Here is a 10,538-nt window from a genome sequence, read left to right on the forward strand (position 1 = left end):
AAAGGCAAAAGGCACGCACGCATGGTAGAACCGGGCGACACGCACGCCCCTCCGGATACACGCAATCCCCCTCGCTCCCGGGACGTGGTTCCGGGAGGAAGCCTCGAAAAAAATCGGCCTGCCCTGACGAAAACCCCGATCCTAGGCGCTGCCCAAACTTTGGAGATGAAACGTCGCCTCGCAGACCGCCGGCCTGGGACCAAGGAAAAAAAACCCAGCCGGGGGAAAAAAAAAAAAAACCCCCCGGCTGGGGATTTTTTATTCTAAGTGTAAAATTGTATTGAACACCTGAAAGGCAAAAGGCACGCACGCAAGGTTAGAACCGGGCACGTGGACACTCACGCAGGCAAAATGCAAGCAGACGCACACGCAATCTCAGAACGGTCACGCTTTGAGCGTACATGGTAGAGTCCAGGAAAACTTGGTAGCACAGCAACCCAGAGATACCAATCCTCCTCAGGCACCTGCAAGACAAGAAGAGGCGGTCAGCAAGGGGTATCTGACCACAAAGCATCATCCGCACTGGGCCTATAACTTTTCTCCCCAAAACTCCACAGAAAGAGATGAATGGTGAAATTTTACAAACTGTTCACCTACTGGACTTATGCCAGGGCAGGGCAGCTCAAACATAACTCGTACAACATCATCACATACAATGCGACAAAATATCATACAACATAGTCACAATGGGATGCAACATGGTCAGATACAACGTGATGCAATGTGATACACCATAGTCACAATAGGATACCCCATAGTCACAATGGGATGCAACATAATCAGATACAACGTGATGCAATGTGATACACCCAGTCAATAGTAAATAGGATACACCATAGTCACAATGGGATGCAACATGCTACACCATAGTCACAATAGGATACACCATAGTCACAATGGGATGCAACATGGTCAGATACAACGTGATGCAATGTGATACACCATAGTCACAATGGGATACACCATAGTCACAATGGGATGCAACATAATCAGATACAACGTGATGCAATGTGATACACCATAGTCACAATAGGATGCACCATAGTCACAATGGGATGCACCATAGTCACAATAGGATGCACCATAGTCACAATAGGATGCAACATAATCAGATTACAATGTGATACAGTGTGATACAACATAGTACAATAGGAACAACACAGTTCGGATACAACGGTGATTACAAGATATCGCAATAGGATACAACATAGTAAGGTACAAGGTAGGCACACACGATATAAGCCGACATAGACCGCGCGACGATATACGGCACGTACGAGATCGGCACGTACGAGATGAGCCGCGTTAGGCGGAATATAAGCGAGGACTTCGGATAACTCTCTGGAAGACGCTGCAGTTACATGAGGAGAATATAATACCCTCCCTAGAGAAGTCCAAGAGAACAGCATGTGAAAAGAAGGCACTACCAAAGCTGAGAAGGAAAATGGATGAGAACACCGAGTGTCTCTCTGTCAGCCTCGACGAGTCAAAATGTAAAGATGCCGGAATAAGGATGATCCGGGAAGGTACGCGAGGACGGTACGGCCGACACGGGCCGGAATGATGCCGATAAAGCGTCGAGATGTTACGAAGGCCTAAGGTGCGGAAGACGAGGGATGCGAATGACATAATGTAGACGTGGACAACGTAACAGAGACGACCTGAAACTGCCTGGCGGTCGCACCTCGGGGACCCGAGATGCCTGGCGCAAGATGAGCCAGAGGCCGATGATATCGAAGGAAAGAAAGCTTGAAGGCAATAGAACATGATGATGAAACAGAACCCCTTACAAGAATTAGGCCTAACGCCGTTTAAGAGGACGCTCGAGAGAAACCGAGTAGGCCGAGGAGCAGGAAGCGATGACTGCCGGGTGACCGTCGGCGATATCTCTGGACGCGAAGGCGACGTCCTCGGGTGAAAATATCCTCCGGGGACGTGGAGCCTAAAAGATGGCTGACGACGCAAAACACACGAGAAAACGGAACTGCCCTGCCCGGCGAAGGCTCTGGTGAGGCCGAGGCGAAACACCACTCCTGTTACTACTGAGGGGTCCATCCCGCTAGGGCCGTCTCCTTTCAACTAACTGTAAATTGCCTCCTGTGATTGCAAAGCTTTTCCCCCCTTCACCCAAACATCAGCCCCGACACTTATCTTTCAGAAGACCGAGCGGACAAATCCATCCTCGACGGAAAAGAACACGTCGGCTTCGTTGCTGCGATATCCCAAACTTGGGCTTCCGCATCACCTCACGGCACCTAAGACAACAAAACAGAAAATGTGACAATTGCCGAACAGAAAAGTAATCCCCCGGGCCTCCTCTGCATCGCTTCCCCAGCTCACCTGGACCTTCATTTCACTCCAAAGAGAGCCTGGAGGATACCTGCAAAAGGAAAAGGTATAGATTTAGCCTGTTGTTACACACCGCTCACTTATGGGTCACCCTGCCTAAATGCCAACTCACCCCATCGCTCCATTCCTTGGCAAGCATAGGGAAGCAGCAGCATCTGCAAAGAAACAAAGAAAAAAAAGGCTGAGTTACTGTTAAAAACACAATCACCCCAGTCAGACGGAACACTGTCACACGTACATTTTAAACTTATACCCACCAGACACTAGGATCCAGGACCACAACATCTTGCAAGTGGGACACCTAAAAAAAAAAAAAAAAAAAATCATCAGAGGATTATAAGGGTTGCACCAAAAATTGAGACCGAGGCAGTAGTAACAACAGCTTCTGACCAGCGCTCAATCCTCACCTGGCACGCTTCTTCTTCACTGCTGAGATCCCCCTTTACCTCCTAAAAAGAAAGACAAAGAACAATGCCTGTAACACGGTCACCGTTTACACTGCCCAGCAGAGGCAAACTGGGACGGACTTAAGTTCACACCCACCTGGCCACTGGAATCCAGGACCGGGACATCTCACAAGTGGACCGCCTAAAAATAAAACAAAGCCACCAACGGGGGATGTTAGAGTTGCGAAGAAATCGAGAAACATCAGCTGCTTCCATCCACCGGTCCATGCTCACCTTGCACAGTTCTCCTTCGCTGCCAACATCCGACTTGACCCCCTAAAATAAAGACGAACGAAGAAGGCTGTAACACCGTCACCGGTTTACACTGCCCCTGCACAAACAAGCACAGAGCGACTTAAACTTTCACCCCTACCGGACACTGGCAGCCTGAGCCACGACATCTCACGAGCAGACCACCTAAAATACAAAAAAGCCAACACTGGACACTTAGAGTTGAACCAGAAAGGAGACCTGAGCAATAACACTGCTTCGGTCCACGAGTCACTGCTCACCTCGCTCGCTTCCCTGGACTGCCGATAGCCAGCTTTACCTCCTAAAAATAAAGCAAAGGCTCAGTGCCGTAACATGGCCACCATTTACACCGCACCCGCAATGGAACAACTGGGACCGACCTTCTTGGGGAAACTAGCTCCCTGCTACGGGGTGTGCTCTGCCTCAGGTTTCACTGTCTCCATCTGAAAGAAAGGTAGGACAAAAGTCAGAGTGCTGCAGGATAACTTGACACCTGCCAGGCACCTTGTGTCAGACCCCAGACACCACCCAGATTCCAAAGGACCTGCATTTCAAGTCTCCGGGACCTTGTTCTCCTACCCTTACACTCGGCTAAGCGGCAGGGCAGAGCAGCTCTGGGCCAAACACACACCTGCAACCGCTGACACAAGACACAACAAATGAGGAGATGCAACAGGGACAGAAAACAGTCGGCGAGAAGAATGATCCTAAGGACCGAGAGAACTCGGGAATGAGATGACCGAGGTAAGACCGATGGAGAGCTGACCGGACTCAAAGAACCCTGAGGGAAGAAGACGCTAACAACAAGACCGATTCCAAGAATTGCAAAGACGGATGCTCGAGAATACTCCGGTCAGAACCTTCTACATAGCTTTGCATTTTTACAAGGCCTAACCGCCAGAAAGGATGAGGCGTGCACAGCTGTCGATTCAGCTCAGAACAAGACCTGGAAAGACATCCGACCGGATGCTGCTGAAGAGGGATGCAATTCACATGCCTGCCTGAGCTCCCGAGTCGATGGTTCGATGCTGTCGGCACCGGGCCGAGAAATAGAGGGAACCGAGATGCTCAGAAGGAGGCCCGGGTTTTTGACATGGCCCCATGAAGGGCTACGGCAAAAGACATGAGACAGAGAGCGTGCACAACAGACAAGTGACACGGCACTCACCGGGACTGCTCTGCCCTGCACACCTCAGCATTGAGATCAAAAGCGAGAGTTTCCCTTAGACAGCCTAAGGGGCCGCTCCTTGGACGGCCCCATCTCCAAAACTATCCAAAAAGCCCCCTCGGCCAAAAGCCATCCCGGCACCCCGCTCTTTCGTCCCCCCCGTGGCTCGCTGCCCTCCACTTATCTCTCGGACGGCTGGAGATGCAAAGTCCCGTCGGGTGCAAAAGAAGGCCCCCTCTCCCTCTGGGAAATTCCTGATAACACCGGGCTCCTCTGTCTTAGCGAGCTGCAATAGAGAGAACGAAACATCACTGCAAGACCTCAGTATCCCATTGCCCAGAACCCAACAAGTCTGCTACTAACCGTCTCCTGAGAATACCCTCGCCTGCTGCCTCGGCCGTGCTCACAGGCCGACACCATCGTCACAGGGTATGCCTGGGATAAGAGCAAATTAAGTGATGTGGCATTGCTGATGCTTGAGAGGATCCTCCCTTTTCCTCCCTACCTCCCCGACTCATCGGCTGTTACCAAAGCCTACCTGGAAAGCACCTTCAAATGGAGAAACCAATGCTTGACCACAGAGTCCCGGAATGCCTCCAGAGGGCTCGCGGGAGCGGAGGCCTAGGTCCGTCATCTGGTTTGTGAGGGGAATTCAGCATAATGAGAGCGGCCCACCTGAAACACACAACAATAGAGGCTTAGAGTTGCACCAGAAATTCAGACCGAGGCAGTAACAACTGCTTCTGACCATCGCTCAATACTCACCTGGCACGCTTCTTCTTCACTGCTGAGATCCCCCCTTTACCTCCTAAAAAGAAAGACAAAGAACAATGCTGTAACACGGTCACCGTTTGCACTGCCCCAGCAAAGGCAAACTGGGACGGACTTAAGTTCACACCCACCTGGCCACTGGAATCCAGGACCGGGACATCTCACAAGTGGACCACCTAAAATAAAATAAACCACCAAGAGGGGGATGTTAGAGTTGGACCAGAAATTGAGATCTGAGAAACATCAGCTGCTCCCATCCACTGGACAATGCTCACCTTGCACAGTTCACCTTCACTGCCAACATCCCGCTTCACCTCCTAAAAATAAAGACAAAGAAGAAGGCTGTAACACCGTCACCGTTTACACTGCCCCTGCACAAACAAGCACAGAGCGACTTAAAGTTTAACCTACCCGGCCACTGGCAGCCTGAGCCACGACATCTCACGAGCAGACCACCTAAAATACAAAAAAAGCCAACACTGGACGCTTAGAGTTGAACCAGAAATGGAGACCTGAGCAATAACAACTGCTTCGGTCCACGAGTCACCGCTCACCTCGCTCGCTTCACCTGGACTGCCGATAGCCAGCTTTACCTCCTAAAAATAAAGACAAAGGTCAGTGCCGTAACATGGCCACCATTTACACCGCACCCGCAAAGAATAACCGGGACCGACCTTCTCGGGGAAACCGGCTCCGCTGCTACAGGGGTGCTCTGCCTCAGGTTTCATCTGTCTCCATCTTAAAGAAAGGTAGGACAAAAGTCAGAGTGCTGCAGGATAACTTGACACCTCCAGACATCCTGTGGCAACCTAGGAATACCCTCCACAGGCCTACAAGACAAATTTCAAGTCCCCGGGCCTTGTCCTGTTACCCCTACACCCAGCTAAGCAGCAGGGCAGAGCAGTTCCGGGCCAAACGCACACCGACACCCGTGACACGGGACGCAAAGAACGAGGGGACGCGAGATGGACAGAAAACTCTCGGCGAGAGGAATGACCGCGAGGACCGAGAGAACTCGGGATGAGATGACCGAGGTAAGACCGATGGAGAGCCGTCCGGACTCAAAGAACCTGGCGGGAAGAGGATGCTAAAGGGAAGATCGATTCCAAGAACTGCAAAGACGGATGCTCGAGAATACTCCGGTCAGAACCTTCTACATAGCTTTGCGGTGCACAGCTGTCGATACAGCTCAGAACAAGAGCCCTGGAAAGACATCGGACCGGATGCTTCTGAATAGAGATGCAATTCACATGCCTGCCTGAGCTCCCGAGTCGATGGTTCGATGCTGTCGGCACCGGGCCGAAGAATAGAGGGAACCGAGATGCTCAGAAGGAGGCCCGGGTTTTTATAGGGGCCCTTGAAGGGCTACAGCAAAAGGCACGAAACACGGAGTGCATGACAGACATGTGACACGACACTCACCGGGACTGCTCTGCCCTGCACACCTCAGCATTGAGGTCAAAAGCGAGAGTTTGCCTTTAGACAGCCTAAGGGGCCGCTCCTTGGACGGCCCCATCTCCAAACCTAACCAAAAAGCCCCCTCGGCCAAAAGCCAACCCGGCACCCCGCTCTTTCGTCCCCCTCCCCCCCCGTGGCTCGCTGCCCTCCACTTATCTCTCGGATGGCTGGAGATGCAAAGTCCCGTCGGGTGCAAAAGGAGGCCGCCTCTCCCTCTGGGAAATTCCTGATAACACCAGACTCCTCTCTTCTAGTCAGCTGCAATAGAGAGAACGAAACATCACTGCAAGACCTCAGTATCCCATTGCCCAGAACCCAAAAATTCTACTACTAACCATCTCCTGAGAATACCCTCGCCTGCTGCCTCGGCCGTGCTCAGAGGCCATCATCACAGGATACGCCTGGGATAAGAGCAGATAAGGTTATGTGGCATTGCTGATACTTGAGAGGATCCTCGCTTTTCCTCCCTACCTCCCCGACTCCTCGGCCGTTACCAAAGCCTACCTGGAAAGCACCTTCAAATGGAGAAATCACATCTTGATCACGGAGTCCCGGAATTTCTCCAGAGGGCTCACGGGAGAGGAGGCCTAGGTCCGTCATCTGGTTTGTGAGGGGAATTCAGCATAATGAGAGCGGCCCACCTGAAACACACAACAATAGAGGCTTAGAGTTGCACCAGAAATTGAGACCGTGGCAGTAACAAGTGCTTCTGACCGCCGCTCAATCCTCACCTGGCACGCTTCTTCTTCACTGCTGAGATCCCCCTTTACCTCCTAAAAAGAAAGAAAAGAACAATGCTGTAACACAATCACCGTTTACACTGCCCCAGCAAAGGCAAACTGGGACGGACTTAAGTTCACACCCACCTGGCCACTGGAATCCAGGACCGGGACATCTCACAAGTGGACCGCCTAAAAATAAAATAAAACCACCAAGAGGGGGATGTTAGAGTTGGACCAGAAATTGAGATCTGAGAAACATCAGCTGCTCCCATCCACTGGACAATGCTCACCTTGCACAGTTCACCTTCACTGCCAACATCCCGCTTCACCTCCTAAAAATAAAGACAAAGAAGAAGGCTGTAACACCGTCACCGTTTACACTGCCCCTGCAAAAACAAGCACAGAGCGACTTAAACTTTCACCTACCCGGCCACTGGCAGCCTGAGCCACGACATCTCACGAGCAGACCACCTAAAATACAAAAAAAGTCAACACTGGAGGCTTAGAGTTGAACCAGAAATGGAGACCCGAGCAATAACAACTGCTTCGGTCCACAAGTCACCGCTCACCTCGCTCGCTTCACCTGGACTGCCGATAGCCAGCTTTACCTCCTAAAAATAAAGACAAAGGTCAGTGCCGTAACATGGCCACCATTTACACCGCACCCGCAAAGAATAACCGGGACCGACCTTCTCGGGGAAACCGGCTCCGCTGCTACAGGGGTGCTCTGCCTCAGGTTTCATCTGTCTCCATCTTAAAGAAAGGTAGGACAAAAGTCAGAGTGCTGCAGGATAACTTGACACCTCCAGACATCCTGTGGCAACCTAGGAATACCCTCCACAGGCCTACAAGACAAATTTCAAGTCCCCGGGCCTTGTCCTGTTACCCCTACACCCAGCTAAGCAGCAGGGCAGAGCAGTTCCGGGCCAAACGCACACCGACACCCGTGACACGGGACACAAAGAATGAGGGGACGCGACGTGGACAGAAAACTCTCGGCGAGAGGAATGACCGCGAGGACCGAGAGAACTCGGGATGAGATGAACGAGGTAAGACCGATGGAGAGCCATCCGGACTCAAAGAACCTTGCGGGAAGAGGATGCTAAAGGGAAGATCAATTCCAAGAATTGCAAAGACGGATGCTCGAGAATACTCCGGTCAGAACCTTCTACATAGCTTTGCATTGTAACAAGGCCTAAACCGCCAGAATGGATGTGGGCGGTGCACAGCTGTCGATACAGCTCAGAACAAGAGCCCTGGAAAGACATCAGACCGGATGCTGCCGAATAGAGATACAATTCACATGCCTGCCTGAGCTCCCGAGTCGATGGTTCGATGCTGTCGGCACCGGGCCGAAGAATAGAGGGAACCGAGATGCTCAGAAGGAGGCCAGGGTTTTTATAGGGGCCCTTGAAGGGCTACAGCAAAAGACACGAAACACGGAGTGCACGACAGACAGGTGACATGACACTCACCGGGACTGCTCTGCCCTGCACACCTCAGCATTGAGATCAAAAGCGAGAGTTTCCTTTTAGACAGCCTAACGGGCTGCTCCTTGGACGGCCCCATCTCCAAACCTAACCAAAAAGCCCCCTCGGCCAAAAGGCAACCCGGCACCCCGCTCTTTCATCCCCCCCGTGGCTTGCTGCCCTCCACTTATCTCTCGGATGGCTGGAGATGCAAAGTCCCGTTGGGTGCAAAAGGAGGCCGCCTCTCCCTCTGGGAAATTCCTGATAACACCAGACTCCTCTCTTCTAGTCAGCTGCAATAGAGAGAACGAAACATCACTGCAAGACCTCAGTATCCCATTGCCCAGAACCCAACAAGTCTGCTACTAACCGTCTCCTGAGAATACCCTCGCCTGCTGCCTCGGCCGTGCTCCGAGGCCATCATCACAGGATATGCCTGGGATAAGAGCAGATAAGGTTATGTGGCATTGCTGATACTTGAGAGGATCCTCGCTTTTCCTCCCTACCTCCCCGACTCCTCGGCCGTTACCAAAGCCTACCTGGAAAGCACCTTCAAATGGAGAAACCAATGCTTGATCACAGAGTCCCGGAATTTCTCCAGAGGGCTCACAGGAGCGGAGGCCTAGGTCCGTCATCTGGTTTGTGAGGGGAATTCAGCATAATGAGAGCGGCCCACCTGAAACACACAACAATAGAGGCTTAGCGTTGCACCAGAAATTGAGACCGTGGCAGTAACAACTGCTTCTGACCAGCGCTCAATCCTCACCTGGCACGCTTCTTCTTCACTGCTGAGATCCCCCTTTACCTCCTAAAAAGAAAGACAAAGAACAATGCTGTAACACGGTCACCGTTTACACTGCCCTAGCAGAGTCAAACTGGGACGGACTTAAGTTCACACCCACCTGGCCACTGGAATCCAGGACCGGGACATCTCACAAGTGGACCACCTAAAAATAAAATAAAACCACCAACAGGGGGATGTTAGAGTTGGACCAGAAATTGAGATCTGAGAAACATCAGCTGCTCCCATCCACCGGTCAATGCTCACCTTGCACAGTTCACCTTCACTGCCAACATCCCGCTTCACCTCCTAAAAAGAAAGACAAAGAAGAAGGCTGTAACACCGTCACCGTTTACACTGCCCCTGCACAAACAAGCACAGAGCGACTTAAACTTTCACCTACCCGGCCACTGGCAGCCTGAGCCACGACATCTCATGAGCAGACCACCTAAAATACAAAAAAAGTCAACACTGGATGCTTAGAGTTGAACCAGAAATGGAGACCTGAGCAATAACAACTGCTTCGGTCCACAAGTCACTGCTCACCTCGCTCGCTTCACCTGGACTGCCGATAGCCAGCTTTACCTCCTAAAAATAAAGACAAAGGTCAGTGCCGTAACATACCCACCATTTACACCGCACCCGCAAAGAACAACTGGGACCGACCTTCTCGGGGAAACTAGCTCCGCTGCTACAGGGGTGCTCTGCCTCAGGTTTCATCTGTCTCCATCTGAAAGAAAGGTAGGACAAAAGTCAGAGTGCTGCAGGATAACTTGACACCTCCAGACATCCTGTGGCAACCTAGGCATACCCTCCACAGGCCTACAAGACAAATTTCAAGTCCCCGGGCCTTGTCCTGTTACCCCTACACCCAGCTAAGCAGCAGGGCAGAGCAGTTCCGGGCCAAACGCACACCGACACCCGTGACACGGGACACAAAGAATGAGGGGACGCGACGTGGACAGAAAACTCTCGGCGAGAGGAATGACCGCGAGGACCGAGAGAACTCGGGATGAGATGACCGAGGTAAGACCGATGGAGAGCCGTCCGGACTCAAAGAACCCTGTGGGAAGAAGATAGAGGAAGATCGATTCCAAGAACTGCAAAGATGGATGACCAAGA

This window comes from Sylvia atricapilla, chromosome 13 (assembly GCF_009819655.1).
Source record: "Sylvia atricapilla isolate bSylAtr1 chromosome 13, bSylAtr1.pri, whole genome shotgun sequence".
Taxonomy (NCBI): domain Eukaryota; kingdom Metazoa; phylum Chordata; class Aves; order Passeriformes; family Sylviidae; genus Sylvia; species Sylvia atricapilla.